The sequence below is a fragment of the Gallus gallus genome, chromosome 26, assembly GCF_016699485.2.
Source record: "Gallus gallus isolate bGalGal1 chromosome 26, bGalGal1.mat.broiler.GRCg7b, whole genome shotgun sequence".
In the NCBI taxonomy this organism is placed as follows: Eukaryota; Metazoa; Chordata; class Aves; order Galliformes; family Phasianidae; genus Gallus; species Gallus gallus.
Genome location: NC_052557.1, coordinates 1728726 through 1740815, shown reverse-complemented (window position 1 = coordinate 1740815; position 12090 = coordinate 1728726). Strand labels below are relative to the sequence as shown.

Sequence of the window (12090 nt, the reverse complement as noted above, 5' to 3'; positions counted from 1 at the left end):
GCCAGACTTGGAATGTCCTTTCGGGGCCCTTTCCAAGCGTTTCCGCCCAGCGTGCCTTCGCACATAAAAGGAGGGATGGTTTCCTCCTGCCACGGCCACTGCGTGCCCGGGGGGAGGCTGAGGTGAGGGACACAGCTGGGAACTTCACGGGGTTGCCATCCCATGGGGATGCAGAGACAGTGGGGTGCATGGCAGGGAGAGGGCAGCGCTTCCTACACTGGGATCAGGGCTCCGGCGTGTGTAAAAATAGAGGGTCATGGGGTCAAGTCTCACCTTTTTGCGCTCGCAAGGGATTGCAGCCAACCTTTGGCACTCCACACTAAGGCATATCTGCTGTCCCCAGCGCTGTGCTGTCACTAGTGGGAGGAAATGGTGACCTTTGGGGACGCAGCAGAGCTGGAAGCACAGCCCGCGTGGCTCCTGGCCAAGCAGGAATCAGCAGCGAGGCTCCTGCACAGAGCCATTCACAAACACCCAACGGCTGAGCATCCGCACCCAGAAATGAGCCCAGTGTAGGACCATAAAAAAAGCAGGTTTTAAGCCCAGGGGACACCTGGATGTCAGGATGCTTAAGACATTGGATGGCTGAACTCATCCAGAAGGCATGGATGGCTGAAGCCATCCCACTGCAGAGCCACCATCACCTCGTGGCAGCCACAGCTCCACATGTCTCCGCCAAGCCAGGCTGTGCCGCAGCGGAAACGCTCTGCACCGGGGCGAGCCGACGCTTTGCACATCCTCTGCAACACCTCACCTGCAGAAAGCCCCAACCTCCGCCTTCCCAGCAGGCTGCTGAAAGCTGGCGGTGCCAAAAAGCTGCAACATCAGAGCCGAGAAGGGAGAGATTTGGAAAGCACTACTCCCCGTTCACCTCGGCAAAACCTGGGGGGCTCACGGGCAAAGCCGCAGCTCCGGCGAGAGCTGGGATTTCCCAGTGTCCATGCAGAACAGAGAGCTCTTTGACCGCTCCCCGAAGGCAGCGTGGCTCTGCATGGGGGGTGATGGGCTCCAGAAACGTCCCTGTGGGCTCAGAGCGCAACGGTGACACTGAGGTGACAGAATTGGCATCATGGAAACTTTCGGCAATGGGCGGGCAGGAAGGAGTGGGGGGTCACCCCCGTGTGCCACCCCAGCACCCGCTGCCGCCCACGTCCCCTCTGTCCCCAGTCCAGTCAAGCCTGGGCCCCATAGCCCACAGGGAGGGGGATTCCTCCTTTGCTTCTAGAGGCCGTGCTTGGCTCTCCAGCACTGCCACGCTGGGGCTCTCGGTGGGGTGGAGCACCAATTCTGCATCGCTCAAGCGGAGCGTAGAAACGCACGGCTCCTGTTGCTGCACAGCTCCTGTTGCTGCATGGCCCATGGAAGCTTTGAGCCTAAAGCAAGAGGAGGATCCTGGAGGAGCAGCAAGTGGTGCTGTGGGATGCTCAGTGTGGGGACGGGACAGAAAAGCCCCCCACAATAACAGTGAGAGGTGAACACCGCGTGCCGCCATCCCTGGCACATGGGTCTCTTTGGCACAGCCTGCAGAGGACTCAACCACACCACATCCCGGGCTCCTGGTGGCCCTTTTTACTCACAATTTCCAGCTGACTGCAAATTCTGCTCTCACAGGGCTTCCCAAGCTGCTCCTTATCACGCTGCTCTGGTTTCATACAAGATGGCAGAGGGACACATCACCGCCACGCGGCGCCTTCCTGTCCCCCCCAGCACAGGGGCTCGGCTGGGACCTCCCCCTGCTGCCAACACCCCACATCCAGATGGGGGCAATGGGCCTCACAGCACAGCTCTGGGGGCATTAAATCACTTCCGATGTACCCACATTCACCCCAAAGGTGTAACACACGCACTATGTGCCCGGCAGCAGCATTAGAGCCACACAAATAACCCAACCCAACACCAAGAGCCTTCCCAGGGCATCAACTGGTGCAGGTCCACAGCAATGGCCCCAGCATGAGTTTCCTTGATGGGACGAGCAATAGGATGGTTTAAGTAGGGGAAAAATCAAACCAACCATCAGGTGGAACTTCCTGCCCACGGGATGTATTGGGTGGGGAATGATCGGCGCATTGGGATTGTTGAAGACCCACCGAGGAGGGGGCACAGAGAATGGACCCACGCGATGGGACATGGGGTCATCCCCTCTTCCCGGCCTCGGGGTGAGGTTATCTGCCGGGATTTCTATCTATTTTTTTTTTCTCTTTTTTTTCTTTTCCCTTTTGGTATCACTGAGGGGAAAGCACCGCGCACCCCCAGCTCTGCAGCCGGATGGCTTCACCGCCCAGGTTGCATTTGGAAACGTCCATAGAGAGGGGTCTAACAGCACCCGGATGGGAACCAGGACACAGCAGGGACATGGGAAGCAGGGGGACAAGGCAGCACCGAGGTTGGGTGACTCCCTATTACCATGTGCTGGGCAGGGAGCAAACAGCACTGAGCATCTCCCCGAGCCCTCACCCGCCCTGCACAGCACGGCAGGAAGTCGTGCAGCCATGCACAGCATCGCTTTGCACGCCGGACACTCAAAGCGTTCTCATTTGCACGTCTTCAAGAGGAGTTTTTTCTCCCCTGCAGGTCGCTAAATACCACAGCAAAAAAGAACAAGCCCCACAGCTGTAATATTTTGCAAGTCCCCCTTCCTACTGCGCCTCTTTTCCTCTTTTAAATACCTTTTAACGCACATCTTGTCATTCGTGGAAGGCTTTGCATGGGTGGTAGAAGGGAATGGCCACAAGACCCGGAGGGGTCTGCAGGCGCTGAGCACCCCGGGGTGGTCGGGTCAGGACCACAGGAGGTCCTCAGGGCCCCTCCCTGACCCAAGAGCCCTCAGGGCCCCCCCGTCCCCCCAGCCATCCACAGAGCGCTCAGCTGCCCACCCTCTGCCCCTTGCAGCCCAATCGATTTGCAAAGAGCGAGCAAATAAAGGAAACCTTTCCCATAAGGGAGGAGGTGAGGATGGGGACGACTCACCCGGCACGGCGATGCCGGAGCGCACGGAGCTCCGTCTCCCTCCTCTTTGTCGCAGTTTCTGCCTTCTCCTCACCCCAAAGCAGCCCTCGGGTTTATCGCAGAGGCCGATCTCGGTGCAGGTTTTGTGCTATTTCACTCACTCAGCGTTTCCAGGCACAGTTTGTTCACAAACAATACTTTCCAATCGCGTGACGGAGGGGCGAAGACGTTTGACCCTTTTCCTCTCCTGCTCACCACCTCAACAAGGAGCTCAGCTCAGCCAGGCTCAGCCCAAGCACTAAGGGGGACTTAGGGGATGGGATGGAGCACAGCGCTTCCCAAGGCACGAATCCCCCTCTCCCACCCCTTGCTGACCACCTCGTGCCATTTTACACCTTCCATCAACGGCACTTTTTTTCCAGTTGCCCCCCAGGCTTTGAGATTTTTGGGGAGCTCCTCTTTGGGGGACTCAACTTGGGGAGTTCTTCTTTGGGGTTTCCTCTCTGGGGGCTCTTCATTGGGTTACTCAACTTTGGCGGACTCCTCTTTGGAAGGCTCCTTTTTGGAGGGCACCTCTTTGGGGGACTCAACTTCGGGGGGTTCTCCTTTGAGGTTTCCTCGTTGGGGTTTCTTCTTTGGGGGCTCCTCTTTGGGGGCCTCAATTCTGGGGGCTCCTCTTTGGGATCTCTTCTTTAGGGGACTCAACTCTGGGGGCTCCCATCTGGGGGGCTTCTCTCTGGGAGCTTCCCTCTCAGGGGCGGCTTCTCTTTGGGGTCTCCTCTTTGGGGCTCCCATCCGATGGCATTCTGTTGTTTCCAGGCTCACACACGTGTACCCAAAGCAGCTCAGGGGCCCCTTGAAGCCAGCACCAAACCCCAAACCTTGCAGCCGCACGCTTCCGCCCGTGCCAGCACCGCTCCCTGAAACCCACATTGCCCCAGAAACCGTCGGCTTCACCTTGTATGGGTTTGCAACAGCAGCAAACAAACAGCCCCATGCAGCCGAGCTGCTTCTTGGCCACAGGGGGACAAAGGCTCCATCGAGGCCACTGGGGGGACCTCTCCCTCCCCAGCTGCCAGGGGTGACGGCCACCTCCCGGCTGTTGGGGCCATTTGACATTTCAACAACAGATTTTTGCTGGTGTGGCAGGAGCTGGTGGCACCATTGGCAGCTTCCTTCGGAAAGCAGAGGGAACCTGGAGCCCAGCAGTCACAGCCAGGGGGGTCGGGATGGAGATCCCCAAGGAAAACGCTCTCAGCTGGACTTCTCTCCCTCCTTACTGCGAGCTCCGGTCACTGTGATGGTGCTGCCCCTGATTTATGGGGCAGATTTGAGATCCCGTGCTAAGGACTCATTGGGAGCTCGTTCCTCATTGTCCTGTACCCCTCCAGCTGAGAGTCCGTCCCAGCCCAGGGAGTTCACCCCAAACCCAGTGCTGGGAAAGGGACTGTTTGCGGGACAGACCCCTCTGAGCAACACCGCATTGCACCCATATACCCCACAACCACTGCACACAGTCAGGTTCACCCCTCCCCTCCCCTGCTCGTTTTGGAGATGGAGACCATGAAAGCCACGCAGAGCCATATGGGGACAAGCTCCTACTGGCCCGCCAGGATTATTTTCATTGCACAAGGGTGCAGACTCTCCAGCAAGCTGCAGACAGCCCTCCCTGCCGCAATGGGGTGTCCGATTGCCCCTGACCACCCCCATGTCCTGCAGCACACAAGGGGCTCTTTGTGCCCAAGCAGCCACAGTGGCACCTGTCCCCCTCTGTGTCCCCACATCCCCTCGGGTCCCCAATCCCCCTGCAGCAAAGGGCTTTGGCTTTACGTGCCTGGCTGGCTCCTGCCTGGCTGAGCAGGGCTGAGGGGAAGCGCAGTTGCTCTGTGCACACGCATTTGCACTCCCTGCTGCTTTGCATGCTGCTTTTTGCCATAGGGGTGCGTGAGCCTGCTGTGGGCTCCCCTGGGTTGTGTCCACCTGGTGTCTACACCTGGGAGAGCCACATCCCATAACCAGCACCAAGCAACCCTCCCTTGCAAAAGCACGCTTTCCCCAGCTCAGTTCCCAGGATGGACCCACAAACCTGACGCAACACAGCGAGAGGAGCTGGGCATAGGAAGCCCAAGAGGAGGTGCTGCAGGTGAACACACAGACCACAGCCCAAGAGCCACCAGAAAAGGCAAACGCTGCCCTCTTTCTGCCCACACTGCAGCCTACGGGGGTACAGAGGGGTCCCACAGCTGCACAGGCACACAGTGCCCCTGGGACCCCCCCATACGAGCCCTCCCGAAGTCCCCTCCCCAGTGCCCATGTCACGCACAGCAAGAGAGGTGAGCGAGAAAGCTCCTGAGCCTCATCCACTGGGGAATTCACCTGCAGAGCCCCAGGGGTTGGGGATGTCCATGTCCGGGTTCGTGTCCTCTCTGCCAGCAAAGCCCCACGCAGAGCAGCCCCACAGGCGGCTCCGTGCAGCCCCTGCCCCAGGGGACTCAGCTTTCCGGCTGGGCGTGCAAGGTAGAACAATGGGGCCGAGCCCTCTATTGTTCCAGACAAAAGATAAGCCGGGCTCTGGCATTCCCCAACCGGAGGGCAGGGGTTGGCCGAGCCCTTCCCTGCCCTGGCTCCATGGGGACAGGTAGAGAAGGGCAGCAGGAGGTCCTGCCCCCTGCGCAGCCCTCAGCTCACACCTGAGCGTCCACAGACACACACACACACACACACACGTGCACACCCTTGCACACACGCTCCATCCCCGCAGCCCTGCAGGCTTTGCCCCAGCTCTGCATTGCCCCCCATTTCTGCAGCCTCACGTCCCCGTGTGTCCCCACTGTCAGCACGTCGGGGTTGAGCTGTGCACCCAGCGCCTCGCCAGCCCCCTTCCAGTCCTTGATCCCATTCTTTCCTCTCCCTGAGCTGTTCCTCCTCTCCGGGACCACTTTATAGGAAGGGTGAGTGCTGCTAACCCAGCAGCTCACAGCACCCCGCACAGCACAGCGGGCACAGTGCACCCCACCAGCAACGGGGCAGTGCAGCAGGGATGGAGATCGCCCAGTGGAACTGATTGGGGTCCCCCCTCCATGCCCACTGCAGTCCTACCCATAACCCACACCTCCACTTTTTCTGTATGTTCTCAATACAAGACCACCAACACCCACATACAAGAGAGGAAGAGCATGGAGGGCTGCGTGCTGCAAGCCTGCACCCACGGGGCACCCAAACAGGAGCAGAAGGTGACAGCCCAGGGGTGATAATTGCTGCAACGGTCATCAAATATGGACTGTGTCGAGGCTGACCCTCTCCATGCCAGGGAACAGCACCGCTGTTGCACCGTGCTGGCAATGCCTGCAGGTATTTCTCTGCCCGTTTCTGTTCCTTTGCTCCTTTCCAGGCTCCAACCCAGCCCTCAGTAACTCCATCTCACAAGGGCAAAGAGGACCAAATACCCCTCTGCTACCCCACACCCTTTGAATTCTCGTTGCCATACATCTCCTCCCAGCAGACAACCAGCTGCCGTCAGCCCCCTCCACCAGCCAGCATGAACAGACAATGCCTCAGACCACCAAATTTCAGCCAGAGCCACCCAAAATGCTGCTGGAAGGATGGAGCCCCATTACCTTGTTCCTCTATGATGAGACAGCCGGGGTGGTGGGGCTGAGCTCCACTTCCAGCACGTGCTCAGGAGTTGCATCAGTGCTTTGTGGGAGGCGATTTGGGCACTGCATTCCCCCCCACTCCTTTTCCCCCTGACCCACCCCAGCGGTCCCAACACCAACCAGCAGCCCTCCCTGCACCTCCCCTGTGCCAAAGCGACGGCACCGGGCACACCGAGCGCCCTTGTTTGGGACTGGAGCACATCCAGCATCGGACATATGGCCCCGGAGCAGGTGGGGTGGTAGAAGAGAGGGGTGGAGGGAAGGCTTCCAACTGCAGAACCAATTCCAAAAGTCGGTGCCTTTGCCATCGCTCCTCCTGCTGGGAGCGGCTGGGCTGGGGGAGCCCCACGCTGAGCGCAGGGCACAGCCCGAGGGAGAGGGTTTGGCTCTGAAATATTCTCCAAAAGGCACAGGATGGGGGGAAGGCACCGACCGCTTTCCCAGCAGCTCTGTCAAAGGCCGCCCTAATTTATTTCCCTTTTGTCTGTTCTGCCCTGTGCAAAAACTGGGTGGAAACGGGGTGATGCATCGCAGCAAACTTTTGAAGCAGCCCAAATCTCCCTCCTCCCCCCTCCCTCCCAGCAGCACAATGAGACCCAAATCTCCAAAGCTGGTGAGAAACCAACAGCAGAGCTGGGGACAGCCCAGTCCGGAGCTGGAGAGACACCACGGGGCTGCAGACCCCCCGGGCTGAGTCCCCATCAGACCACGGGCAGACCCAATGCTGCTGGATGCACAGCAAGAGGCAGCTCACGTTGCTGTTTTCCAGCAGAGAACGAACACGTTCCACCAGCAGTTTGCAGTGATGCTCCGCTCAGCGCACGGCCAAACCAGAGCAGAACAAAAGAGTCCAGCAGGTTTTCCCCGTGCTGTTGTCCAGAGCTGTAAGGAGCGACTGCCCTACCCAGGAGTGGGGGTTTGTTTTGATTTCAATACACAGTTTGTAGGAAAATAAACATGGTGGGTTTTACCAGCGCGGCGGAGCACTTTGGGGGTGTAAAAGCAGAGCTGTAGTGATGCGCGTTGAAGGCTGTCCATCTGGTGATAAAAGCCTTTCTGCTCTGCAATCACACGCACAAAGCAGCTCCGACCCTAAGTGTTGACAATGGGACGGGGCTGAGCAAGCAGCATCGTGCCGGATAGACAAAGCTGGGCACACATTGGGTGGCAGCAGGACATCGGCCAGCGTGCCCTGGGTCTGTGGGGAGGGACAGCCAAGAACAGAGCCAAACCGCACCAAAATCCTCCCGAGTTTGTTTGGTTTCGTTGCTAGGGATCGCTGAGCTGCCACGGCTCCATGGCCACCCAAGCATCCCATGTCCTGCACCCCACAGACCACCCCCACGCATGCGGATGCTCTGAGCCACCCCACGTGCTCAACAGCAAACTCCAGATCCCGAAGCCACGAGGGACCTGCATCCCTGCCCTATGGCACCGAGCCCCCATCATCCCCCATGCACTCACCTCAGTGCAACCCGCACTGCCAGCCCCCAGTGCCACCATCCCCAACCTCTGTGACGGCAGCCCAGCCCCATTGAGTCTCAGTTCCGGGAAGGCAACGGGCAGCAAACCCCTCCAGCAAGTAGTAACAAACGTAAAAATAAACGCGCTGAAAGGAGAGATTTACTGTGCTTCTGCTGCTGTGCGCCCTGCATGGAGGGAAAAGCCCATCCTCAGCATCCCATGGACGGGGTTAATCCCCTCCAGCCAATAGCAAAGTTTACGAGCTGCTCCATCCCACTGCCAGGGTGCAGCTCCCCGTGAGAAATGGGGGGACAAAAAGCTCAGCTGTTCCCCCCCAGGGCACTTCGCCCCTCTGGAACAAACTCTGCTCTCGGGGCTGTGCAGGGCGCTGTGATTTGGGAGGGGGTCAAAAGCAGCAGCAGCAGCAGGGCGAGCACACCGGTGGTACGCTTTGCTTTGCACACCCAACAGCTCCTACCAAGCAGCCCCCAGAGCAACAAATGCACTCAGAGGAGAAGGAAGGGGGATATACTTCTCAAGTTCGTGGTCTCTGCTCCTACCTAATGGTGCTGCTCGGTGGGCGCTGAGCTCCTGCGGGGTGGTGGGAGAGTGCAGGGAGAGCTGCTAAAGCCCACAAAGCCAACCTGCCCACCTCCACCAAAGGACAGCGGCTGCTTTTAATGCGACGCCCCCGAAATCGCAGCCTTTGAGAGGAGGAAAAAATAGAGCCCGTGCTGCATCAGTGTCAACAGAATGGATTCTGTGCGAAATTAAATTGAACTAAGAGGAAATTGCACGGATTACAAACGCGGGTTATTGGCTCAATAGGGGAGTAACTGAGCGATATTATCTGGTCTGCGCTACGGAGAAAATAACATTAGCTGAGCTAATGGTCCTTTTTTACTCCTAAAACCTATTACTCCAGAGCTGCTTTGGAAGCAGAGTGTTTTCCACGGAGGTACCTCGTGAGACGGAGCAGCTCTGAGTGCTGTGCAGCCACAGTCTGACATCCTTCCCAGGTAGCGTCAGAGTAACCCCACGTCCAGCACTGCAACCAGGTTGGAGTGGAAAGGAGCAGAGCTTTGCATCTCTTTGTGCACCTCACACGAAAACTGCCCATCTGCAGCTCCGAGTGACGCAGCTTTGGGTTCCTCTCTCCCACCACGAACTTTGTGTGAGCTCCACTCCGGGTCCCACTGCGTGCACTGCCTGAGCCGAGGGGTCGCTCCAGGTGGAAACCCCCCACATCACAGCCCCACGGGGAAGCCAGCAGTGTAGGACCCCCCCAGCCACGGCAGATCCCAAACAGTGACCCAAATCTGCCCTGAACTGCCCCAAAACGCAGCTCCGGTGCGTGGCTGCGGGATGCAGCGACACGGATCAGCCGTAGTTTGGGCTCAGGCAGCGACGGCTCCGTGCTGACCCCAACCTTCCCCCGGCTCTGCCCCGTGGCAGTGCTGCTGCTGCACTGCTGGAGCACTTTGTCGGGTGTACAAACAGCCGCGCGGTGCTGCCAGCAAGTTTTCCTGCCCGCGCTCTGTGCCGGGATCCCGACGGCGCTGCGGGGATGTAGGGGGGGTTGGAGCGATAATACACACACGGGCAAATCGCCTCTGCCATCCAACAAGGCAGCAACATCACATCCATCCCCTGGGGGAGAAGGGACGGGTTCCCAAAGGATGGGGTCCCAAAGGATGGGGTCCCAAAGGATGGGGTCCCAAAGGATGGGGACCCCTCCGAGCTGCGAAGCCCCACACGGCTGCACGCAGCCCCGCACACCCCGTGTGTGGCCGAGTCCGGCTGTGTGCCAGCACATGGTGTCTGTCTGTCTGCCTGTGTCGGCGGGGCTGCCAGCCTATAACCCGCTGCCCCCATACCCCCATACAGCCCTAAAACAGAGCGCACAGCACGGACAGGGGCTGTGCGCCTTGGGACGCGTCCCACGGGGGGTCCTGGGGAGGGGGCAGCAATGGGATCACGCTGAACACGAAGCGGCGGGGGGGGGGGGGAGGGTGCCGCGGATTAACCCCTTCCCTGCCGCGCTCTCGCTCTCCCCGGCGCCGCTCTCGGAGTTTGCAGCCCCACAACTTTGTAGCAGGACTGCGGCCGTGCGGGGAAGGACGCGGCGCTCCGCTTTCCCCCCTTCCCATTCTGTTTAAGCAAAGGGGTGGTGGGGTGGTGGGGTCCCGCCATGCGGCCGCACAGCCGGGATGGGGGACACCACGACCCGTGCCGGTGCTCAGCGCCCCAGAGCCGTGTCCGCGCCGTGTCCGTGCACTCCCCTCCCCCCCCGCCCCCCCCCCGCAGTGCCCCACATGGCCGTGCCTCTGCCCCGCTCCCTGCTCCGCCCGCACTCACGGCTCCGCCGCGCTGCAGCGCTGCGCCCGGGTCCCGCTCCGGTGCCGCTCCCGGTGCCGCTCCCGGTGCGGGCTGCGCCGCCTCTCGCACGGCTCAGGTCCGCTCCATGTCCCCGGCGCCTCCGCTGGGAGCTGCCCCGGCACCGGGCGGAGAGAGGGAGCGGGGAGGAGGAGGGGGAGGAGGAGGAGGAAGAGGAGGAGGAGGGCCCAGCAAACCAGCAGCCGGCTGAGGGGCGGCCCCTCTGCCCCGTCCCCTCCCCTCGGGACCCCCTGCTTTGCCCCGACGGGGGACCCACGCGGGACGCCGCTTCTGCTCCGTCCCGGACTCGCTGCGGTGGGGAGCGAAAAAACCCCCCCAAGGACTTGGGCAGAGTTTGGGAGACCCCTCCCCGTACCCCGCATCCCACTGCCAGGAATGAAAGGCGGAGGGTCGCGGCTTCGCTGGGAGCGCAGGGATGGTTGGGGCGCACACGTGTTGACAAACACTCCGCTTTGCAGAATGAGATCTTTAAGACGTTATGTCAACACTGAAGGAGGACTGTTTACGTTTTGCCAACAGGGAAAATTCCCATTGACTCGAAGCCTTTTCCTCCCCCCACACCATCGTTTTCTTCCATGGGAATTTCTGTTTTGTTTTCAAGCTTTGTTTTCCTCCAGACCCAGCAGATGACACCACAGCTCTGGGGACTTCCTCCCACTCCGTGCAACTGGAAAATGGGCGTCCCGGGGGGGGCATTGGGCCCCCGATACCCCAATTCCACCCCTCACCGTGGGAAACCTCTCCATCCCCATCGCAGGGAAAGGAGCAAAGAAATGTGCTGAGCTGCAGCCGCGCTGTGGGCACAACGCAGAGGGAAGAGCGAGGCCAGGAGTGACCTGGGAGAGCTCCTGGCATCGCTGCCAGAACATTAAACGCAAAGCACAGGAGCTTTTGGAAGCAAAAGTAGAACCCCACGTGTCAAAGGGCTGCCGCATCCACCTACGTTCCTATTTTACAGGTGGAGAAACTGAGCCCTGCAATGCACAGTGGAGCTGTGCAGTGAGCCTCAGACCTGCAGCAGGGTGGGATGCAAAGGCAGCTCCCCCATCCACTGCCCCCCGACCCTCCCAAAGCCCCCACCCTGTCCCATAGCTGGAATAGCCCCCGGCCGCCCCACAGACCCCACAGCCGCTCTGCGGGCAGAGGCGCATCCCCTGAACCAGACGGAGAAACAATTAACAAAGGGGCTGAGGACCCACACAATTAAACCCAAAAGAGGGAGAAGAGGCTTTGTTCGGGTCGCCATGGCAACAGCCAGCCCGGAGGAGCGGCCACGGACTTTCACTTTCCGTTCCTTCCTGGCAGTGGTCGCGGTGGCCCCGGTGGCCTCTCCGCTGGGTGCCGGTGCCCATTGCAGCCCCCTGGCTCTGGCATCACCCCCAGATGGGTGCTGGGATGAGGTGGCCCAACCGGGCTGTCATCACACATGGACCCTCTCCTCAGCCCAGCCCTGTTCCTTGTCACATCCTCCTTCAAGCAACACCAGGTGCACCTCCTCTCCAGCTTCTGCAGGGCACTGCCAGGATCCATAAAACATCCCCAGGACCCATGGAGCAGCACCAGAATCCACAAAGCATCACCAAGATCCACGGACCAGCCCTAGGACACGTGGAGCATCACCACGATC

At 60.0% G+C, this 12090-nt stretch overlaps 1 protein-coding gene across 7 annotated transcripts in view; it reads right to left on the bottom strand.

Annotated features, from left to right (window-relative positions):
- SOX13 (SRY-box 13) overlaps nt 1-12090 on the bottom strand; it is a 33197-nt gene that overhangs the window by 10434 nt on the left and 10673 nt on the right. For 4 of the 7 annotated variants that reach the window (XM_004934897.5, XM_015299130.4, XM_040652907.2 and 1 more), the window contains exon 1: nt 10425-10550. The exons of 1 other annotated variant lie outside the window; for it this stretch is intronic. The gene's annotated coding sequence lies outside the window, so the exon portion shown is untranslated. Of the gene's footprint in view, nt 1-2967; nt 3019-5322; nt 5441-10424; nt 10551-12090 lie in introns of those variants that run through there. 2 more of the 7 variants (XM_025143868.3, XM_015299129.4) reach the window with 2 other exon arrangements.